This window comes from Pelodiscus sinensis, chromosome 4 (assembly GCF_052426305.1).
Source record: "Pelodiscus sinensis isolate ZL-2025 chromosome 4, ASM5242630v1, whole genome shotgun sequence".
Classification (NCBI taxonomy): domain Eukaryota; kingdom Metazoa; phylum Chordata; order Testudines; family Trionychidae; genus Pelodiscus; species Pelodiscus sinensis.
In genome coordinates this window covers 83,127,821-83,151,754 of record NC_143055.1, presented here as the reverse complement: position 1 = coordinate 83,151,754, position 23,934 = coordinate 83,127,821, and positions in this window count along the sequence as shown.

Below are 23,934 nucleotides of genomic sequence, written 5' to 3'. Positions count from 1 at the left end.
GAAGAGATATTGGTAGGTTGCAGGAAAGAATTAGATGACTTGGAGCAGGTTATACTCCCCTTTTTTCAAAGGCAATGAAAGCATCATGAGCTTTTGTGGGCAAAACCCATTTGCTACTATATACTTTTGTTAGTCTCTCAAGTGCCACAGGACTACTCATTGTTTTTAAGGATATATGCATAAAATTCTTATACTGGTGTGCAGTCTCTGTGGGGTCTCTTTCAGTTCCTCTACCCATTTGAAATGATGAGATAGGAACAGCGACCAAGACAGATACTTTGTGTCCGATATTGATCAGGCAATTGCATTCTCTCCTTGAGGCCAACTTCATAACCATCACCTATCCCTTTGCATCTAGTGGTTAGATCATTGTAATGAGCTCTACCTAAAAAGCTGAGTATGTTTGATTTAGAGAGGTATTGAGAAGGGCATGACTTCTGGGTCATTATTTATCATCTCCGTAAATGTCTTTATTGTGTGTCCCAAAGGCAGAAAGCAAAAGAGGCATGAAAAGCACTCACATATCACAGGGATAGGTGTGATATACAGATATAGATAGAACAGAAAATAGAAGAGTGTGAAAAAATGGAAATCTGTTCTGGCATCTCTTTGAAAATACAATTCTTGATCAAACAGGCAATCAATAGTGATTTGTTAGAGAAAGTACAAAACATTAATGTCTTACATCAGGTTGTCTATTGTATTGTTTTTTAAAGGAAAAAGCCCCCTGAGGTACAAAGATCAGCATATTACCTTTAAAACAGAGAGAACTCTCTCTATAACAGGCTCAACTTAAAAGTATCCCCCAAATTAAAAAACATAGTAAGAGAACTATAAAAGTGTCACTGTGGCTTAAAAAAAAAAAGAGTCAAAGCAGCAATGAGGGATAAAAAGGAATACATAAGTGGCAGTTAAATCTAGTGAGGAAAATAGACTGGAGCATATGCTCTGGCAAGTGAAGTGCAAAAATATAATTAAGAAGGCCAAAAATTATTTGAACAGCTAGCCAAAGAATCAAAAAGTAACACCAATTTTTTTAAAGTCCATTATACAACTAATAGGGCCACTGGATGATCAAGGTGCTAAAGGAGCATTCAAGTCAAAATAAGATGGTTAAGAAGAAACCAAAAGAATTCTTTGCTTCAGTCTTCACAGTTGAAGATGTGAGGGAGATTCCCAAACCTGAGTGATTCTTTTTAGGCGACAAATCTGAGGAACTGTACCAGACTGAAACAAAGGGGGTTCTGGAACAAATTAATACATTAAACAGTAATAAGATAGCAGGACTAGATAGTATTCACTGAAGAATTCTGAAGAAACTCAAATGTGAACCTGCTTCTGTACTACCCATGGACTTTTGGCGCCTATGCTGGGCTAGGTGAACCATTGGTCTAACTCAGTATGGCTGTTTTTATAACAGAGATCTGCCAGGCATGTCTACAGTTACTAAACATTTAGAAACTTGACATCAAATGCTGAAATTCATGGAAATCACATACAGAATCATTCTTAATCAAGGAACGAATGTTGTGCTTATATATCTGATAGGAATCAAGTTATGAATATGGATATTGGAAAATCATAGTAGGATGTCAATGCAGTTACATACTTCAGTCAAAGGAAAGAGTCTTACCAGCAACTGGAGTATTTCATGTGTTTTGAAAGCTTATTCTTAGAGTATAACAAAGTAAAACATAAAATAAACAAGAATTTCTGGTAAAAGCAATCATAATGGTTTCCCCCATTCTGTGTATATGCATGCACAAGTGATAAACACAGTAAAAATATTTCTTACAAGTCATAAATGAGACAATTTTATTTCTGTGTGTGTGAATGTTCTATCTGAGGATAAAAACATTTCAACACCCTTGGTGAAGTCTTATACTCTCTTTGGTTAAGGCAATTTTCCTCTTAATTGATATGCTGTAAATACTATTTCTCAAGTAAAAATATGGAAGACTAAATCAATTAAGAAATCTACAGTTATCTGTTTTAAATGTAAATATTTTCAGTCCTAAAATAATTTTTCTTATTTAAAATGAACAGTACTTTTAAGTGTTAGACAATAAAAGATGAAATATTACCCTTATTTCCTATGTCATTAAAGTATGCTACTTCTGACTTTTACAAGTTTAATTCCAAAGTCAATTCAATTGTGACTCTAAAGGCTATTAAGGTATTCTGGCTGGGATTTAGGCAGGATCGAGAGACTTTAATGAGTTGGAAATGGGTCAAAAATCATTTACTACTCATTAAAAAAATGTTCCTGACTTATGTCTTTTTCCTTCAATACTTTCAGAGTCCGTCTGTTGGCTGGATTAAATCCTATTAATGGATTGACTAATGTCTCAATTCATAAGTAGTCAAATCTCTTTCAAAGGGACATGAACAGACATTGTAAAGATAATGTATAACACTCTAAACATTTCTTGAAAAGGCTTACACTTTAAGAAATACTTTGAAAGGAGAAATCTTGAAAATATTAGTCTGGAAAATACTAATACTGCACCTCTTTCACACACCAAGGGTGCATCTACACAGCAGGGCTTAACTCAAAATAAGTTACGCAAACTGAGCTTTGTCAATTGCATAGCTTATTTTGAAATAGCTTATTTCAAAATTGGGAGCATCTACAAAGCACTTATTTCAAAACAGAGCACTCTTCCTCTGACTTCCCTTATTCCTCATACAGTGAGGGTTACAGAAGTTGAAGTAATACGTCCTCCAGCTTGCCAGTATTTTGACATTATTTTGAAATAACTGCCTGCTGTGTAGATGTGGACTAAGTTATTTTGAAATAATGTTGCTGTGTAGACATATCCATAGTGTGGGCTAGGCCTTTAGTTGTTGTAAACTGACACAAGCCTATGAAAGTCAATGGAGTTACATTGATGTACAGAAAATTTTGAAATCCTTCAAAGTACCTTTCCCATATGATGGTGTATGATCAAGTCATATCTTATTTTTAAATCATATAATCTATAAATAAAAATACACAAAATAAGGGGCCATTGCTTCTAGTTTAAAGCAGGATCCTTTTCTAGAGTTTTAGCTCAAGAATCACAGCAATTTAATTGGGATATTGCTCCTTATTTTCTCAAAAAAAGTTACCTGCATTTAAAGTGTCTCATTAATATGAATGCTTCTGCGGAAAGAACTTAAAAAACAATGAATGGTCTAGTAGCACCTTAAAGACTAACAAAACATGTAGATGGGTGCTGCAAGACCAGGCATGTCAAACTTGAAGCCTACTGAGGGCCACACAAACGAAAACTGATAGCTTTCAGGGCAACAGGGCCATTTCCAATTTGTCAAGCAAAAAAAGAAAAAAAAAAGTTACTTTGTCAGAAAGTCATAGTTATTTATTAGATTATGTTTTAGCTAAGGAATGTTTATAGCACAAAAAGCTAATAATGAAAAACCTTTAAAAATACTGTAACATTCTCACACTAAAAAAAACCAACACACAACACTAGTATTTTAAATTTAACACTACTGCCCTATTATGTCTTGTGAGTTTTGTAAACTTAAACTGAACTGAGAAGTAAATTAGCACAACTCCAGCTTGTTGATCTCTGGTATGGTTTCCTCATTTTTTTTTTTTTTTTTTTTTTTTACTTCAGAGGATTATGGGTTTTTTTTTTAGTTCTAAAAATTCAGGTCTGTCCCAAACAATAAGGGAGAGACTCGTATCTCAGAATAATTGCTTCAGCCTGGCAAACAATAGCCTTTGAATTTTCTTTAAAGAAGCACAGTGTCTATAGTTAAGTCTATAGAGCAGAAAATGAAATAAGGATAGGTAAAATGTAAGATAGATATCAGGTTTGTAAAGTGGGAATTGATGAGCAAACAGCCAAAACATTACAAAAATATTTGTTTCTAAGAAGCAGGAAGTCTATGAGAGACATTGTTGAGTTTGCTAGACTAGCAGAGAGTAAACAGAAAATTAAAGGAGAATAAAGACATTGCAAAGAAGCTAAGTAATTTCCTTTCCACATAAACTGTTCCTGAACTTCTGTGGATATATTTAAGATCAGGTGTTACAACAAAGTGATAAATCTAAGAGCAACAGGTGCAGATGAAATGATTCATGTGTTTGGAAGACATTTCAGAACGAACTAGGTGAGCTGCTAATTAAGTTAAGCAATCTCATCAAAATAAATTATATGGTAGAGAACTGGAAAGTGGTGAATATTGTTTCTATCTTAAAAGCACTAGGAATGGATCTTGGAATTACAAAGAAGAGCATGGTCTTGAATACCAGGACCAATGGTTGAAACACTATTTTAAAAAACAGAATTATTAACACTTTGAAAAATGTGAAAAGGCAATAATAAGCATAGCTGCTGCAAAGACAGAGACCCAATTTTCCTGTCCTTTTGACCAGCTTCACACACAAAAAAATAACATTTGCTCAATGCATGATAGATGTTAAAAGGAGAAGAGGGAGAGTGAAATCCATAAGGAAAGGATTTCACTGAATTCATCAGGAAAGGAAATAATACTGAAAGTATTGTAATGCCATTACAAAGAGATAAAGAGCTGTGGTCCAATGCCTCCCCCCTTCTGCAGAGCCAGGAACTCCCAGCTCCCCCCCCCAACCTAATGCCTCCCCTCTCCCCCAGAGCCAAAAACTTCCAGCCCCCCCAACCTGATGCCTTCCCCCTCCCCCAGAGCCAAAGAATTCCAGCCCCCCCAACCTAATACCTGCCTCCTTCCCTCCCCCAGTGCCAAGGACTTCCAGCCCCCCAACCTAATGCCTCCCCTCAGAGGCAGGCACCTCCCAGCCTCCCCACAACCTAAAGCCTGGGTTCTGGAGCCGCCACTGTCATGTTGCCACTGCTGCACCACTTCATGCCACCCCAGGGCCTAAGGAGCACAGCAGCCAGCTGTGAGCAGGCTCTTGATGCCTGCAGGGAAGATGGCTGGCTGTGACCACGTGCTAGGGGAGGAGGGGGCATGTGCAGAGTGGCTGGCCGTCTGTGACCACATGCTGGGGGTCGTGCGCAGAGCTGCCCAGCCAACTGGCCTTGAGTAGTCGCTGCGGAACCCTGCGCAGAGCGGCCAGCCAGCGTAACCTGCACTCGGCCATGTGATCTGAGCGGCTAGTAGACCGCACTTCAGTCTTTCTCAAAATTTATTGGCAAGCCATAAAAAACTTTGATGGGCCGCATGCGGCCCTCCAGACGCCAATTTAACATGTGCTAGACTATTCATTGTTTTCTAAGTTTTTCCAGTTACAGACTAAGACGGCTACTCCTCTGAAGCTTCTGCTGAAAGAGTAATTCAGTGTATGTGAATCTGGTGAACTACCTTGCAGTGTATTCTTCTGTACATGACAAATATTTGTAAATACAAGAAGAAAGTAACCTTATATGAAAACCTCCCTTACTTATACCATAGTATGGATCTTCATTCCTTCCTCACTGGCTTTAACAAGAATTGTATCCTTGTACCAGATTAAGCTCCAGCATGTTTAGTGCAGACTAAAGGGCATTGACATAATATAAATTCAATGAGTCCAATAGTATTCTGCAACATTGACTATATTACAAATTTCTTTTCTTTGTGAGTGCAATTATTTAATTGCTTCAAAAGCTCCTAATTACACTGAGTCATTACTGAACAGGTGTATGTAGCTATGCAATATCCCCAATTTCTCTTGTGAATCATATTTCAGGGACTGTTGCACCAACTCTGGTTTTGACAAAACTATCATGACCATTAAGTTTTCCATTGTCTGCAAAGATAATAGATGGTAAGCTCTTGGAGCAGAAACATTTTTTCTTTATGTTAGGTATTTGTGTAGTCCAAGGGTTCTGGTCCATTATATGAGTTCCCAAGTGCTCCTATGAAACAAACCATACTATTAAAATTAACAAAATATTTAAAACTTGCTTGGTAATGAACAGATTTTCTATAAGGTCTCTTTTTTATTTCTGGAACTAAGCACATGATGCATCTGGAAGATAATAAAGTGATAGGTAACAGCCAGCATGGATTTGTAAAGAATAAATCATGTCAAACCAATCTAATAGCTTTTTTTGATAGGATAACAAGTCTTCTGGATAAGGGAGGACGTGATATACCTAGACTTTAGTAAAGCATTTGATACAGTTTCTCATGACCTTCTTAACAATAAACTAGGAAAATACAACCTAGATGGGGCTGCTTTAAGGTGGGTGCATGATGGCATGGAAAGTCTGCTTATTAAGTTTGCAGATCATAGCAAGCTGGGAGGGGTTGTAAGTGCTTTGGAGGATAGAGTCATAATTCAAAATGATCTGGACAAACTGAAGGGGGAGGGATAGCTCAGTGGTGTGAGCATTGGCCTGCTCAATCCAGGGTTATGAGTTCAATCCTTGAGGGGGCCATCTAAGGCAAATCTGTCAGGGATGGTATATGGTTTTGCCATGACAGCAGCAGATTGGATTTGATGACCTCTTGAGGTCCCTTCCAGCTCTATGAGATAGGTATATCTCCATATTTAAGAAATGGTCCCAGGTAAATAGGATGAAGTTTAATAATTACAAATACAAAGTATTCCACTTAAGAAGGAACAATCAGTTTTACATGCCCAAAATGGGAAGCGACTATCTAGGAAGGAGTACCGCAGAAAGGAATCTAGGGTTCATAGTGGACCACAAACTAAATATGAGTCAACAGTATGACATTGTTGCAAAGAAAGCAAACATGATTCTGGGATGCATTAACAGGAGTGTTGTGAGCGAGATATGAGAAGTCATTCTTCTGCTCTACTCTTTACAGATTAGACCTCAGTTGGAGTCTTGTGTCCAGTTCTGGGCACCACATTTCAAGAAAAACGTGGAGAAATTGAAGAAGGTCCAGAGAAGAGCAACACAAATGATAAAAGGTCTAGACAATATGATGTATGAGATTGAAAGAATTGGACATGCTTAGTTTACAAAAGAGAAGACTGAGAGGGGACATGACAGCAGTTTTCAAAGGATCTAAAAGGGTATTACACAGAGGAGGGAGACAGTTCTCTTTGGCCTCTGAGGATAGGACAAAAAACAGTGGGCTTAAATTGCAGCAAGGGAGGTTTAGGTTGGACATTAAGAAAAACTTTCTCTCTGTCAAGGTGGCTAAACACTGGAATAAAATGCCTAGGTGGGTTGTGGAATCTTCATCACTGGAGATATTTAAGAGCAGGTTGGATAAACATCTGTCAGGGATGATCTGAACGGTGCTTGGTCCTGCTGTGAGGGCAGGTGACTGGACTTGATGATCTCTTCAGATCCCTTCCAGTTCTAGTATTCTATGATTCTATGATTTATTATATTAGTCTTTCATAGGGTATATTTGTAGGAAGAAAAGAATGTGTACTGAAACAGAACGATAACCAATCTATTCCAGTAACTTGTCTCCTATACAAGCTAATCCAGGGGAAGGTGGAATTCCCTTTTAATACACCCTTTTTGCACAATTGTAAACTTTATCCTAGAGATATTTTGTGACCCTAGCTAGTGATTAGTTTATATCCTGAAGCAGGAGTATTAATAGCCTTTGTAACTGCATTGTAGCTGGCATATTTTTCTCAATAGTATCCTGCAAGGGTGAGTTCTTAGGGCTAAATTATACAATCCATTAAAATCATTTTGTTGTTTTACATTTTTGCCTTTTAATGTTGCCGGGTAGTAGGTAGCAGTGAAATACAGGAGGTGGAGTTAGCTCCACTGCCAGGGGAGCTCAGTTTAGCTCATTATGGGTAAGGGTTTATCTAAAAACTCATTCTAATCAATTTCCATTGCTATTCAATATGGGACTTCAGTGAGCGATGTTGAGATGTCGATTTGATGACATTGGTTCAGCCTTACCAAGTAACAGGGCAGTACATGAGAAAGAAAGTGGTCATTGCGAGCTCCATTCTAGTCTATGGAAAGGGTTTAATTGACTTCTAAAGACTTTGGATTGGGTCCCATGTCCACATAATTTATCGACCAGATTCTCATTAAAAAAAACCTTTATATCATTCTAGCTATGTGAAGTTACATTAAAGTGGGTATAAGTTACATTTACTTCTACTTTAGTATCTCCTTACTGTGCCTTAAAGTACATGAGATTAAGTCCCTTATAAGTACAGTATAGATCACATTCAAATGGAAGTGTAATCACTTGAGTGTGCCAACTTCAGAATCCAAATACCCAATATGGTATGCAAAGCATGGTGTCATGTAGGTCAGCCCAGAGGGGCAGCAAAAGGGGCCCAATCTCCTATAACTTCTGCATCTACAATGATAATTGATGTTGCTAATGAGAACCCAGATGCACTGCAAGATCCTGAATTGCTGTCTGAACCAAAGAAAGATTAAATTATGGTCAGTATAGTTTAAGTGTTAAGTGTATTTTTAGTGATCTGGATGTATACTATGTACTGCCCTTAGTGACATGAAATGTCATAAAATAACCCACTCTATAGAAAATGTATGTGCATACACCTAAGTGCTTCAAGAAACCAACCATTCTGCACTGCAGTACTACTATTGGATTGGTGAGTACCAGTGTACTATTTTATACTTAATTCATTTTGTTCTATTCTAATTCTTTGAAAATAGGTATTCCATTGGTAACGTATAGCTCTCCCAGTTAATCAGGATTTTTGATTAACTGGCACCCCTATTCCCCAAAATGCTGGATCTTTAACAGATAGTATAATTTGGCTGTGTAATTCTGGATTATCCTTGAAGACCAAAGAGTAAGGTGTGGTATCTTCACAAACATTGGAATGTGGTTCTATGATTGTCATAACTGACCTTTCAGTTGTTCCAAATGTTGATGTGCATAGTCAGTCTGTGCCAGAGTAATTGCAGAGGACTGGAGGGTTACTCATGTTACTCTCATCTTTCAAAAGGAAAAGAATCAGGAAGCTATAAACCAGTTAGCACAACTTCAGGCTCAAGTAAAAGTAAGCTAGCATTAAGAACAGACAGAGGAAATGGCATTTGACACTATAATTGCCAGCCAAAATGTTTTCACAAAGATGTAGATCATGCTAAAGTAATCTGAACTTTTTGAGGAAGTCAATAGGTGATTGACAATAAGCAATGTATATGATGTTTCCTACCTTGGCTTGAGTAGAACTTTTAATGAAGTACTGTATACATGTTTGGTTCTTAGAATAAATTTAAATATACAGGGAGGAGGCAGGTGTGCAACATTTATTTTTAGATTGCTTATTAGGAAAGAAGAGAAAAGCTGCATGCAGTGCAATTTCAGACTGGCAACACAAAATAAAAATAATGAGCTTTTTGCATGAAAATTAAAATTAATTTAAATACTTATTTTGAAAATGTTTTTTAAATAAAATAAATAAAGTAATTATTTATAAATGGATAGTCGTTTACAATATTGGAGTGCTTTGTTCTGGGCCTGATTCAAAGCCCAAACCACCATGTAGTCTGAGCTCCGAGGATGAAATGGACTCTGTGTGCAGAGGACCAGAACATGGCCTATATACCATTTAAATCCCTCACAAGCCTTCAAATATATGGGATTTAAGTAGTGCATAGGACTTGTGCTGTCCCCTTGTACTTTTGGGGGCTCTGCTTATTGAAAGTAAGGCCTGTTGCTGACCTTTTCTTTTCTGTCTACATTCTCAGTAGGTTCTGGGAAGGGTTAATGGAATTTCTTTTCCCACCTTACTTCCAATTGGTGGCAGATGTATAGGTGTGAATTTAGAATGACTGGTTGTGCTTATGGAGGGAAGGAGTATCAGAAGAAGAGGTATGAGTTTGTCTGAGGATTAAATAACCGGAGTGCAAGAGTTTTGAATCAAGCCTGAGTGTGTAGTATGGTTAGTGTGTGTATTCAGTATGAATGGCTATAAATGACCATGTGTGGAATGAGTAAGCTGTGGGGATGTTGTAGGTAGATTGAATAACTATGTAGAAGTGGGAAGAACATGGTGAGAGCATGATTATAAAATGAATGGGAGTGGAGCAGGGGGTGAATGGATAAGTGTGGACTCTTGAAGAATGCAAAACTGGGTGTGGAATGTGGAGCTTGGTGTGGAATAAATGTATGGAGAATCTGACAGTGAAAGATCATAACCTTCATATATATAATGTGTTATGAAATTTTGCAGTATGGTTGTTGTTGAAATATGTTGTGAATTTGGGAGTCACCCAATGCTAACTCTCCAGTGATGACAACAACAAAGAAGGTGACCAAGCATCAAGAAGGTGAATGATCATCACCAGGCATTGGCCAGCAGGGGAATAGTAAACAAAGGATTTACAAGTCAGTGACAGTTGTGCAAGCACCATACAGTTGGAATTATCAACCCTGTGACTCAACAACGTCTACCAGGCATGCCTGGGATAATGTCTTCCATTAAGAATATAAAATGACAATGGCATCATGCTTTTGCTTTTTTTCCTCCTCCACCTAGGCTGGAAGCAACAAGAATGCTGGGCAAAGATTTGAACTGAGGAGACTGGTCCCAGGCTTAAAAGGGGAAAGGCAGTATTAAGAGCTGAAGCATGCAGTATTGAAAGAAAAATTGCTTGATCCAAATAATGGCTTGTCTAAAAATGGCTTAAGATTTAGACTGTGCACTTACCTTTTATTTTCTTTGGTAACTATCTTCAACCTTTTGTGCCTATCACTTATAGTCACTTAAAATCTATTTGTCTGTAGTTATTAAATCTGTTTTATATTTTACCTAAAACAATGTGCTTTGGTAGAAGTATTTGGGAAATCTTAACTCAGTTTACAAAGGCTTGGTATGTGTCCTCTCCACATCACGGGGAGGAGTGGATTGGGTAATGAACTTACACTGGTCAGGCTTCACATGCTATTGGACTAAGTGAGAACAGTGCTTGCAGGGGGTTACTGCTTGTCACTATAAAAGCACTTGGAAAGACTAGAGAGTTAATAGAACAGGGACACCACTGTGCCCTAGGTTGTACCTTGCAGACCCTGTCACAGTGGGTAGGTACTGCTTAAGAGTAGACGTGGGAAGTGAATATAGAACGAATGAGCAGGAGAATGCGGAGTATGGAATGAATAAATTAGGGGCGTGAATGTGTTGGAGAGTGTAATGTGTGGAGTAAGTGGGATTGTGGTTGTCTATGCTGCTGCTGAGTCTCTATCATGTCAATTACTTGATAGCCCAGTTTGTAGTATGCCTCGTTGTCTTTCCCATTCCCTGTTTTGTTAAGCTTGACTATCTCAGCATTTGCTAGTATCCATCACTGGAATATCTAAACCTTCTGAAAATACAGAGAATGCTAAAGTGGGAAAGAGCTTTTGGGGGGAGCTGAATTCCAGTAAGTTTGATTCAAAAGAATATCATTTTTCTTGGACACTAGCAGAACTAACAACACAAATTTATACATTCTTCTGGACACATTTTTGTCTGAAGCTGTTGGTAGGTACAGAACAGGAGACTGGATGTCTGGAGACCAAATTTCCTACCCCCACTAGTTTCTTAATTTCCGTGCCTCAGTTTCCTCCTGCTTCTGTCTTTATGAGATAGTTTGAGATGCTTGAATAAAAGAAACCTTGAAGTGCAAACCTTTGTGCAGTTTTAAAATATTTTAGGTATATTAGGTGTTATTAAATGATTTATTCCAGAAACATGAATTCATCAAAATTAAAGGGCAAATAATTGTTCTGATGTGCATCCTGTACTACCTTGTAAGTGTATTTGCATAAGGTTTAGCTTAGGGCAAAATTTGTCCATAGGACTTCAAGCGGTTTGAACTGCATAAAAATATTGGCCCGCATTCTCAACTGGTGAGAACAAAAATAATCCCATTAACTTCAGTGAAAGTCACTGATTTACATTAGGCCATTGGGTATTTCCAAGGTGTGTGTACTTGGATAACAGGGTGACATTGTAGTTATTCTGATAAATGTATTAATCAATTATTACTAGCTGTCATCAAGGCTTCAGTCAGCTGACCATGATTCATGAAGGAAAAAAAAAATCACTCAATTAATTAAGCACTCAGCTAATTACTTTTTTCTGGAAACAAATGAAATATGCAACCGATACATTCTGTAACAGTTTTAGAAGAGTACCACCAGGGAATGTGAAGTCAAATGACTGAATGCACAAGGACACCTTTCGGCATATGCTGCCTGAGAAACTTAACCCAAATTTAAACACTGCTGCAAATTTAAAAACAAATATTATTTAATGTAAAATTAATCAGAGCAAAGCACATGGGTGGCTATAGTGCTTGATCTTTGGGAGAAGATTTCATTTTCTGACAACACTTTCTCTAATCCCAGGTGTAATACTGTCCTAAAAGGAGCTTCACATTGAAACAAAAATGACTTCTCAGTAGTTTAGATAAAAATTCCTTATGAAGGCTCACATATTGCTCTCCATGTTCTTTATGAAAATATGTTTGTGATATGGATACGACATAACTGAGATGTACTTTATGGAAGATGGCTCAAGTAGGTACCATTGGAAAGATTATAATTTACTGAACATAATTATCCAGTTTGTATGCCTGCATCATTTTTGTGTCTGAAGTTAGGGATATTGATTATGTATCTGTATTTCAACTATGCTACTTTGGGTGATGACAACTGCTAACACTTCAGGCTCAACAATGCAAAAGTGAGACAGGACTAATTGCCCATCAGGGAGAACAATGGACTATGAAAAGATTTGGTCTTTTTGCATACCCTCCATATTGCCACTGACTCATGGACACTGTGATACTATAGAGTTAGACGACTTGGTCACCTGATACTAAACTCCATCTTGGAATGTTGACCTTTTCCACTGGGAGGTAGGGAAAAACAAAGGAGTCATGCCTTAAGGAAATACTATATAAGGAGGGTGAGGAAAACAATTGAGGTCTTCAGTATTTTCCATCTCTTCCTTTCCTTCAATAAGAGATATTAAATAATGCCTGGAAACAAAGGGAAAGAGGTGGAATGAAGAAAGAAATGAGTAACCCAGGCTGGAAAGATACCTGGCTTGTCAAGGAATCTACTTAAAACAATACAGGACAGGGAAGAGAACTGGCAGCATGTAACCTCTAGAAGAAGGAGGCCAAATCTGGTATCCCTCATTCCTGTAGAGGTAAGTAACCACTTTCAGGCTCTCTCCATAGACACTGTGATGGAGAATGCTTTGGCAGAGACCTCTCAGGGAAGAAATCAGAAGGGAACGCCATCTACTGGAAGGCATGGGATTCATAGTCCTAGAGATGGGGGTTCCACGACCACCACCCCCTAAAAGAAGAAGACTGGTAGTGGTGGTTGGGAACTCCCTCCTAAGAGGGAATGAGTCATCCATCTGCTTCCAGACCTGCAATCTCGAGAAGTGGTGTGCTGCTTTCCAGGAGCTTGCATTCAAGATGTGACTGAGAGTCTTCCAAAACTGATCAAACCTTCAGATCACTACCCCTTTCTGCTTCTTCATGTAGGAACTAATGATAAGAACCAATAATGACCTTGAGCGGGTCACTGCAGATTATATAGCATTGGGAAGAAGGATTAAGGAATTTGAAGCGCAAGTGTTGTTCTCGTCCATGCTTCCAGTTGAAGGAAAAAGTCCAGGTAGGGATCATCAAATGCGTGGTTGCACAGGTGGTGTCGGAGGGCTTTGGTTTCTTTGACCATGGGACTCTGTTCGGGGCACAAGGATTGTTAGGAAGAGATGGGATCCACCTAACCAAGAGAGGAAAGAGCATCTTCATGGGCAGGCTTGCAAACCTAGTGAGGAGGGCTTTAAACTAGGTCCGTTGGGGGATGGTGACCAAAGCCCTGAGGTAAGTGAGGAAGTTGTATACCGGGAAGAAACACGAGGAGGAACGGGCAACAAGGGAGGACCCCTTACACAAATGGAAAAAGTAGGGTGATCAACTGGTTATCTAAGGTGTTTGTACACAAATTCAAGAAGCCTGGGAAACAAACAGGAAGAATTAGAAGCCCTGGCTCAGTCAAAGAATTATGATTTGATTGGAATAACGGAGATTTGGTGGCATGATTTGCATGACTGGAGCACTGTCATGGAAGGGTATAAACTGTTCAGGAAGACTAGGTGGGGGAGAAAAGGAGGAGGAGTTGCATTGTATGCAAGAGAACACTAGGATTGCTCAGAGCTCCCATATATAGAGGGAGAAAAGCCTGTTGAGAGTCTGTGAGTTAAGTTTAGAGGTGCAAACAACAGCATTGATGTTGTGGTTGGTGTCTTCTATAAACCACTGGATCAGGTGGTTGAGGTAGACGAGGCTTTCTTCAGACAACTGAGAGAAGCTTCCAGATCATAGACTCTAGATGTCATAGGGGACTTTACTCGCCCTGACATCTGTTGGGAGACCAATACAGCAGTACACAGACAATCCGGGAAGTTTTTGGAGAATGTTAGGAACAGCTTCTTGGTATAAGTGCTGAAGTAACTGACCAGGGGCCATGCAGAGCTTGATCTGCTGCTCACAAACAGGAAGGAACTTGTAGGGGAAGTAGAGGTGTGTGACAACCTGAGAAGCAGTGATCATAAGATGGTAGATTTCAGGATCCTAACCAAAGGAAGAAGAGAGTAGCAGCAAAATACATACTCTGGACTTCAGAAAATCAGACTTTGACTCCCTCAGAGAATGGATGGGCAGGATTCCCTGGGATGCTTACATAAAGGGGAAAGGAGTCTACGAGAGCTGGCAGTATTTTAAAGAAGCCTTATTGAAGGCACAGGAAGAAACCATTGTACAGCAAGAAAAGCAAATACGTTGGCGATCAGATTGGCTTACTGGGGAAATACTTGGCGAGCTTAAACACAAAAAGGAAGCTTACAAGAAGTGGAAAATTGGACAGATGACTAGGGAGGAGTATAAATATATTGCTCGAGAGTGCAGGGGAGTTATCAGGAAGGTGAAAGCGCAATTGGAATTGCAGCTAGCATGTAAAGGATAACAAGAAAGGTTTCTACGGGCATGTTAGCAATAAGAGGGTGATTAGAAATGGTGTGGGGCCCTTACTGGATGAGGGAGCTAACCTAGTGACAGATGATGTGGGAAAAGCTGAAGTACTCAATGCTTTCTTTGCCTCTTTCTTCATGGACAAGGTCAGCTCCCAGACTAATGCACTAGACAATGCAGTAGGGGAAGGAGGTGGACAGCCCTTGGTGGGGGAAAGAACAAGTTAGGAGCTATTTAGAAAAGCTAAACATACACAAATCCATGGGTCCGGATTTAATGAATCCGAGGGTACTGAGGGAGTTGGCAAATGTCATTGCGGAGCCTTTGGCCATTATCTTTGAAAACTTTGAAAACCAGTCCTAGAATAGATCCTTGGGGCACGCTGCCAGAAACCGGTCCTTGTGGAGCTCAGGAGAGATCCCAGATGATTGGAAAAAGGCAAATGTAGTGCCCATCTTTAAAAAAGGGAAGAAGGACAATCCAGAGAACTATAGACCAGGCAGCCTTACCTAAGTCCTGGGAAAAATCATGGAAGGGATCCTCGAGGAGTCCATTTTGAGGCACTTGGAAGAGGGGAATGTGATCAGGAATAGTCAACATGGATTCACAAACAGCAAGTCATGCCTGACCAATCTGATTAGCTTCTATGATGAGGTAACTGGCACTATGGATATGGGAAAAATCAGTGAATGTGATATACCTTGACTTTATCAAAGCTTTTGATATGGTCTCCAAAATATTCTTGCCAGCAAGTTAAGGGAGTATGGATTGGATACATAGATTGTAAAATGGATAGAAAGCTGGCTAGACTGTTGGGCCCAAAGGGTAGTGATCAGTGGCTCGATATCAGGTTGGCGGTCGGTTTCTAGCGACGTGCCCGAAGGATCTGTTCTAGGACCAGTTTTGTTAAACATTTTTATTAATGATCTGGATGAGGGGCTGGATTGTACCCTCAGCAAGTTTGCAGATGACACTAAGCTAGGGGGAGAGGTAGATACTCTGAAGGGCAGGAATAGGGACCAGAGTGATGTAGACATATTAGAGGATTGGGCCAAAAGAAATCTGATGAGATTCAACAAGGACAAATGTAGAGTCCTTCACTTGGGATGGAAGAATCCCAAGCATTGTTACAGGCTGGGGACCGAATGGCTAAGTAGCAGTTCTGCAGAAAAGGACCTAGGAATTACAGTGGATGAGAAGCTGGATATGAGTCAACAGTGTGCCCTTGTAGCCAAGAAGGCTAATGGCATATTAGGTTGCATTAGGAGGAGCATTGCCAGCAGATGTAGATAAGTAATTATTCCACTTTATTCGACTCTAGTGAGGCCACACCTGGAGTATTGTGTCCAGTTCTGGCCCTCCCCTCTCCCCCACTACAGAAAGGAGGGCGACCAAATTGATTTGGGGGCTGGAGTGTATGACCTATGAGGAGAGACTAAGGGATTTGGGTTTGTTTAGTCTGCAGAGGAGAAGAGTGATTGGGGATTTGATAGCAGCCTTCAATTTCCTGAAGGGAGGTTCCAAAGAGAATGGAGAGAGGCTGTTCACAGTAGTGAGGGATGGCAGAATAAAGAGCAATGGTCTTAAATTACAGTGGGAGAGGTCTAGGTTGGACATTAGGAAAAACTATTTCACTAGGAGGGTGGTGAAGCACTGGAATGGGTTACCTAGGGAGGTGGTGCAATCTCCATCCCTAGAGATTTTTAAGACTCAGGTTGACAAAGCCCTGGCTGGGTTGATTTAGTTGGGATTGGTCCTGCCTTGGGCAGGGGGCTGGACTTGATGATCTCCTGATGTCTCTTCCAGCTCTGTGATTCTATTATTCTAATATCTAGAGTGAGGAACTATTATTTGTAACACATTTCTTTAGTAACTCAAGCTTAGTTTTCATGCTTTGTTTTATTTTCTTAATCTGCTTCTTTTTCTGTTTTCTACCACTTTAACCACTTACATTCCATCTTTTACAGTTAATTAACATTGCTTTTTAAAACCATATAATCCAATTTATGTCATTTTTAATTGTGTATGGGGGGAGGGGAATTGTGCACATCTTCCTCCATATTGAGGCAGGAGGCAAATTTCATATAATTTTGGGTTTGCACTTCAAGGGAGGTGGCACGTGGGTTCTATGGCACGTCCTGTAAGCTGAGCCTTCCCAAAGCAGATCTCAGTGTCTATATCATTCTGCAGTTGACTGCAGCCCTGCCTGTATGTATGTGTGTGCTGTAGAAGGCATAAGCTCCTGGTTCAGCAAGATAGAGTTAAAGGGAGCCCAGGCTAGCAATATGGGCTCAGTAGTATCACAGCACATCAGGCAGTATCCCAAGTTAGTCCAATCTAAGACACATATTTTTGTCTTTTTGCTGTGTATTTTTAACTGTCAGTCGGGTTTGTGCATGTGTAATAAGCAGGAGTAATTTAACTCCTATAAAATGATGTAAAAAAGGAAGGGATTTAAAGTTCATGTGATAGAGTACAAATACTTATTGACTGCTGGGAATAGTTTGTGAGTCTTATAAATTTCCCTCTTCCCCTAACTTAATTTTGGATGATGCATTCCTTGAATACGTGGCTGTTAAGAGGTTTTTCAAATCAATGACCCAGCTTTTACTCCTGCTCTTGATTTACATCAGTAGAAGTAAATTCCTTAAAATCAATGGAGCTGTACTGGTTTAATACTGATCTAAGTTAGAGGAAAGTTAGGAATGAGAGTTAGAAACATTTTCCCTGCTGAAAATGGCAAATGTTTGATGTGTACTATCCAGCCCCATCATAAAGTTATTCTAGAAGTCTGATCCTTACTTGTTTTGCTAATAACAATTATCAGACCAGCTGCCAAAGGTATAGCAACTTCATTTATGAAGGTACAATATTGCCAATAAATTCACTATGCACAATTTTAATAAATATAATCTTTTGTTAAGAAACTTCAACCTTAGTGTGGGAAAAATGAAATATTTGAAATACAGGAAAACATAAGCAATTTGTGGTTGTTTTTATGCTGTCTAAATTGGTGGCAAAACCTTTAGCAAATTTATCAGACTGTTTTGATATAATTACACCTGCAGTTTATCAGGTTTCTGGCAGAATACGTCTATAATAATGACGCAAAACTGAAATTTTGAAAGTATCGGTGTTGCAAGATGATATCGGAGTCTGAATTCTCTTCCTAGCTCTGCCAAATGCTTTATATTTAAGTCATGTATCCTCTCTGCTACTAGTAATTACTACATGCCAGAAGAAAACAATGCAATATCTAATATGGTTTTGAGTACTATACAACTATCTGTCCTAGCTTTCCTGGGACAGGCCCAGGTTTTCATGTGATAAGTTGGAGTTCGAGACATTTCTGCAGGTAACATGGAATGTTCCAGGTTTTCATCTAGTCTAATTTGGGTTGTAAGTATAAAAAGTAATTCAAGACATATTGCTATATTAAGTAGAAGTTGCTCTGTATTTACCAGGATCAAGTGGTTCAGTGGGGTAAGTGTTCAGTGTGATGAACAGTGTTTGGAGTGAAGAGAAAAGTGGAATGCACATACATGCTGTCGGAGTTGTTCTTTTGCTCCAAGTAATCTCAGTCACACCTGCTCAGTGGTTCAAGACAAACTCCTTAAATCAGTACATTATTAGCACATTTTTAAGAATAGGTATACATTTTATTTTGAATATGAATGTGATTACAAATGTATACCTTTTTATTTATAATAGATGATCATTCTAATTATATTTAGTCACCATAATTACCAATGTTATTAACCTGGCAGTATTGTCTGCCTTCACACATTCCCCAGATTAGTAATTCCAATATTTCCATCTCTAACTGTCTTTTTCTTGATTTCCCTAGTTAGCATCTGACTAGCTTTAATGTTATTGTAAACTGACGTTCTTTGCATATGCTACCAAAAGTTGCCCCAAGGAACAGTACACTAGAGAGTACATCTGACGAAGTGGGTCTTTGCCCATGAAAGCTTATGCTCCTACACTTCAGTTAGTCTATAAGGTGCCACAGACTCCTCGTCGCTTTTGCAGATTCAGACTAACACGGCTACGCCTCTGATTCTAGAGAGTAAATGTTAGCAATCACTGACAAGGGAAATTAGGAAATCACTAAACCTTGGTCTACACTAGTGAATTATTTTGAAATAACCCCCTTATTTACAAATAATAAGCAAAGCATCCACACTAAGCCCATTATTTTAAAACAGTCTGGTTATTTTGAAATCTGTACTCCTGCTTTCCTCAGATAATAACAATTATTTATTTTGAAATAGTGTTAGTGTGGATGATCTGGTGCTGCTATTTTGAAATAACTACTCCCAGTAATTCAAAGTAATTACTCCCCAATGCTTCCTGGGGCTCTAAGTCAAAGTAGTGCATCCACAGTAAAGGAGCCTGCCTCAGACTAATTTCAAGGCTTTCCCGTAGTGTAGACACACTATTTAGATTTTGTTATTTTGGAAGTTATTACATCAATTTTAGTTATTTCAAAACAGTTTCCTGTTGTAGACATGCCCTAATATTGCTATTTGCTATGAGTTCTCTTCTGGGATATTTTCTTTTCCTTTTTACTGCAATGTGGTTAGGATGACACATATCTGTAATACATAATCAGGGTCTTTTAACAGCTGTTTCTCATCTTTTCAACGTGTATTTTCCTGCACATCTATTGAATTTGGATGGTGACTCTTAGATAATGCTTTTTTGTTATTGATATATTTGATATCTACTTACACAGCAGTTGAAATACATATTTATTAGTTTTACAAATATTCATGCTGGCTTGTAAATAGGATTCAGCGTTTTGTTACTATTTTTTTTGTTTCTGTGCTGAATAATTGCTAAATTATTACACTTATTTTCAGTTTTGCCAATTAACCTTAGTCGTTACTATAAATATGTTTATAGTCATTCTACTAAGGCATTACTAATTATTTTGGAACATCTAATTGTGCTTGCTCTGGGGTACTAACAATGCAACAGTAATTAACTGAGGTAGTTGCTGCTTTCCCTTGAAAACTAAAGAATAGGATTATACTCCTTTGAAAAATTAATAGACTTGTACCAGTTTAATGCATAATAGAATTCTTGATACCAGGAAGACACCTCAGAGCCCTCAGTATGACCTTTTCTTGTTTCAAAAGTGCAGACAAAGAAAATGAACCAATCAAAGCTCATTAGGTGTAATAAAAAATAGTAATGCATCAAATCTCCTTAGAATCAAAGATTAATCTTAAATTATAATTTTCTAATTAATGATAATGATCATATCCCCCTGGATCATTAAGAGCTTTGCAAACTTGATTAAGCCACAGCACTCTGGTGAGGTAAGCATGTTTTTATTCTCATTTTACAGATGGGAAAACTGAGATAAAGCGTTTAATTTTCCAAATTTGAGTACTAGTATCATTGTGGCCCAGATCTTCAAAGGTATTTTCCATGATGGAAGTTCAAAGCCTAAATACCATCTGAGGATCTGGGCCTGAGTGCAGCAAGGAATCGGGCATCCTCAAATCAGGTTTCTTGGTTCCTGCAGTAACCATGGATTAGAAAATTGAGCCAAATTCATCCCTGGTATATTTTCACTGGTTTCTCTGGGCTTACAGCAGAGATTAATTGAAGTGCATTTTGATAACTAAAGAAAAATCTTGACTAAATCATAGTAATTTCATTCTGCCCCATTAAAAATACAACATTGCTTAAATATGATTTATTTTTAATTGCATTTTGTGTATAGTTTAACCACAGCATTTACTGTATGAGTGCAATAAATTACATATTCTGATCACACTTTCAAGCCTGAGAGTCTAAAGTTAGATTCTTAAATCCATATTTAAACTGCTAACCAAAGTGGCCTGATATTCAGAAGTGTTGCCTGCACACTGCTCTTAAGATAGTCACATCACTGAAGAAAGAGCCCTTGAAGTCTCTGTCAATAGTTCTTGAGGGGGGAAAAAAAAAAAACCTACTCAACGTGCAGCAGCAGTTAAAAACAAACACCAGACAGACAGAATGTTAGGAATCATTACAAGGATAAGGGAATAAGACTGAGAATATCTTATTGCTGCTGTATAAATCCATGGTACACTTACATCTTGAATACTGTGCAGATGAGGTCACCTTATTTCAAAAAAGATATCCTGGCATTGGAAAAAGTTCTGAGAAGAGCAACAGAAATGATTAGGTGAATGGAATGGCTGCCATATCAGGAGAGATTAAAAAGATGGGGACTTCTCAGCTTGGAAAAGAGACGACTAAGGGGGGATGATAAAGGTCTATGAAATCATGACTGGTGTGGAAAAAGTAAATAAGGAAAATTTACTTATTCCCATGACACAAGAACCAGATGAAATTAATATGTAGGTGGTTTAAAACAAACTAACAAAAGAAAGTATTCCTTTTCAAAATGCACAGTCAACCTGAGGAACCCCTTGCCAGAGGATGTTGTGAAGTCCCAAACTATACAAAGTTTCAAAAAAGAACTAGATAAATTCATGGAGGATAGGTCCATCAACGGATGAATCAGGATGGGCAGAAATCCTGTCAGAAGCTGGGAATGGGCAACCGGGGTTGGATCACTTGATGATGTCAGTCATATGAATAACACCATGTGGGACAACTGCCAGAATGAGCCAACTGTAAATGAGAGACAGGGAAAAACAACTACCAGTGAAAGAGTTTTGAATAATGTCATATAACATGAACTCCTTATCTGAACTTTCTGTATTCCTGACACTTTTTGTGTATCAAGTGAAAATGATGCAGTGGAGGAACTGGTCTGACGTTTGAACACTGGGGAAAAAAGCTCATTGAGAGAACATTTAACAAAAGCCTATGTTCAGAACACCATGGTGTTGTGTTTAAATGTGAAACCATATTTCACATTTTTGAAAGGATTTTATTCTCCCATGAATTACTGCAGCTGTGTCAATGGGAATATGAAGAGGAATAGATTTTCTTCTTCATTAGGTTTTGTTTCTTTATAGCTTGGAAAAAGTTAGGTAAGATCTGTGATGTATATAATCCTTTGTAATTTTGCTTGTAGTTGGGGGACAACTTCATGATTAACCTAGTTCAGGGTTAAGTCAGGTTCCTCTGTCTTTGACCTTCTTGCTACCTCAGTTGCTTTTTGTATATGAACATCAGGCACAACTAATTCCCCCTGCCTTCTGTTAAAAAAGTCGGTGTTTTATGCAGTAACATTAAAGGAATTACAGCAATTCCTCCTTTAGCAGAAGTATAAATAACACATACTGGCAGCGGTCTGAATAGTTACTACAAAGTGCTGATTTTGTTATTGTTATCAGAAGATACTTTTGTACTTCTTAATGTTCTGAAGGTTTTTTGCAACAGGTTACAATTTTTGTATCCTGCAGTCTGAGGTACACTCAACAGGAACGTCTATATGACAAATATGTCTCTTTTGTTTCTCCATATTGTTAATATATTTCTTTAAATTTCTCTAAAAGGAGATGCTTTAGCTTATCACAGCCAAGTAAATTAATATTGAAGGGCATCTCCCCGTCCCTCTACTGGAGTGTACACACACACACACACACACACACACACACACACACACACACACACACACAAAGCTGTCTAGACTAGAAAGACATGGTTGCTAGGTAGCCACTGTCATGATAGCTGAAGGTACCAATGAGGCATACAGAGGTGAGTCTCTCATAATAGAAGAGTTCCATTTTTCATTCTCCTTGAAAATGAGTCTCTTTAATAGACAGATGACAAGATCACAAACTCAGTAGGAATAAGTCTGCGGAACAAATACACACGGTTTTAATACTTCCCTTAGGAGGCAGAAGACTTTGAAGAGGATATTTGGAAGTAGTGTGGATTATAGGGGAATGATAGCTTCCACTTTAATTATGGAGAGAAAAGGTTTTAAGGAAAAATGGGTGGCATGGAAGAAGCAGGGCCAAACGCAGCCAGCCTTCAGTGCTGCCCGAAGCATGGCATCCCCTCGGCCCTTAGTTCTGCCTAGAACACAGTGCTCTGACAGCAATTTAAAAGGCCTGGGACCAGTCACCACTTTTAGTGCTGTGGAGGCAGCAGCAGCCGGAGCCCCCGACCCCTTTGAATAGCTGGACATAGGGGCAATTGCTCCACCCCCCCTTCACCCACAGTAGGTCTGACTATGTTATTAGAAAATGCATATTTGGTTGTGAAAAAAGAACTGTTCCTTGAGTCACATTGTGATTTTTAAATAGATGTTTGAATCAGCATTATGGATAGACATAGGAGTTAATGGGTGCCCCGTTGCCAACTGCCTTCTTCTTCCCCTTCTGGAACTGGTTATGACTACTCAAAACTCCATGTAGTGGGAAACTTTGATATTTATTAATTTTGTTTTATGCTGAACTGGAATGAAAACAACTATTGAAATTTCCCACAAATCAAATTCTAGTATTTGTATAATATTGTTTAGAAACTTTCATTTTGTAAAATTTTTGAAGTTTCATTTCAACATTTAATTTTAGCTTCACCTCTTTTGTGCAATATTTTGATTGAGACATGTCAAAAGTAGCAGTGCAGAATGTGGCATGGTGTATCGTTCTCTCATGTGCAGCATTATGTGCATTGTAGCGGGATTTACTGCCTTTTCCTGAAGCAGCAGGCAGTTGCTGGAAGCAGAGCACTAAAGAGCAAGTGAGTTCGACATATGATATATAAGCCCCCCTTCAGAAATTTTACTTTGCATTTCAGATAAACAAATCAGCATGTTGGCTCTCTGATTTCAGAGGGTAAGGGTGGAAACTGGAGGCCAGCTTTTCAGAAGGAGAGGCCCAAGGTCAATTTAGCCCCCTGACTGGCTATTTGTGTATAAACATCAGATTTGTAAAACAGATCTTGGCTTTCTTTTTTCACATTTGGCATTTGATGAAAGTTCTGTCAGGGCTGCATTAAGTGCCTTATAATTAAGTAAGATGAAGAGCTCTGTAGCTTGAAAATTTTCTTTCATCAATAAAAATTGTTCAATTGAAACACCTTGTAGGGAATAAGGGATTAAAAG